Consider the following 1,045-nt stretch of genomic DNA (forward strand, 5'->3'; position numbering starts at 1 on the left):
CACAACCATATTACTCAAACTCATGTGACTTAGGCTTTCTTGTGACTTAAGCAGGTAATCAAAGACTCTTGATTCAATCAAAGGAAAAGGTCAATCAAAGGCACTTGGTCGCCTTAGTTCTGAGAAGCACTCCAAAAGAAAAAACAGTGAAAAGTGCAACTTTGCTTGCCATTACACTATTCTTTTTTTTGTCAGATGTTAAATTTATTGCAATGGTCTCCTTTGTAGCTTTTAACTTGCTGGGCATTCAACAGCACCACTATTCACATCATCAATGACATCATGAGGGTGTCTGCCATCAACGTTGCAGCCCACAGACTGGGATGTTCCAGAGAGATCTCTTGCCAAAGATCAGTGCCTCATCTGTTGAGCAATGCTGACAATCTCATCGAGACTGATGTTTCCATTGTGTTTAATATTTTTCTGCTTCTTTCTGTCCCAAGGAGGTTCCTTTAGGGCTTTGTTGATCAAGGCTGAGGCAGAAAGCAAAACATCAATCTGGGCCTGTCTGTTCTGAATGGTAAGTTTCAGTGTAATCCTTAGCCCTTTCCAGTCACCAGTTGCCTTGGCAATGTCATCACCAATCTTTTCTGGAGACAAACTGAAGGGACCAATTTTGGGGGCCAGAGCTGATGTGGCATCAATTTCACCACCAGTGCACCTTAAAAACATGACTTTAATTTCACTAGGGTCAAACTTGGGTGGCATGGTGGCAGCAAAGGTAGAGGCTTGGCCTGGACGCTGCGGGGTGGCTGCCGGTGTCAGATGAACCCGGATTCAGGATGACCAAAAGCGCAATTATGCTATTCTAACTGGGTACACTACAAATCATGTTATATAACCTCAACTGGGCCCTCACCCCAGCTAGGTAATCCTACAATATCCCCCTTATCAATGCAGTATCACATTGTCCACAATAATTCTTCCAAACCTTTTCATCTCTCCTCAAACCTCCCATAGCCCCCAGCCCATGCCTCAGCACAGAACCTTGCCTCATTTTTTATAGAAAAAAATGAGGCCATTTTCCATGAGCTTTCTCTTTCCC

The 1,045-nt window shown here is 43.8% G+C and overlaps 1 pseudogene; it reads right to left on the reverse strand.

Moving 5' to 3' along the window:
* Positions 1-231: 231 nt before the first annotated feature.
* On the reverse strand, positions 232-708 carry LOC118839823 (annotated as a pseudogene).
* Positions 709-1,045: the final 337 nt, after the last annotated feature.

This window comes from Trichosurus vulpecula, chromosome 1 (genome assembly GCF_011100635.1).
Source record: "Trichosurus vulpecula isolate mTriVul1 chromosome 1, mTriVul1.pri, whole genome shotgun sequence".
Classification (NCBI taxonomy): domain Eukaryota; kingdom Metazoa; phylum Chordata; class Mammalia; order Diprotodontia; family Phalangeridae; genus Trichosurus; species Trichosurus vulpecula.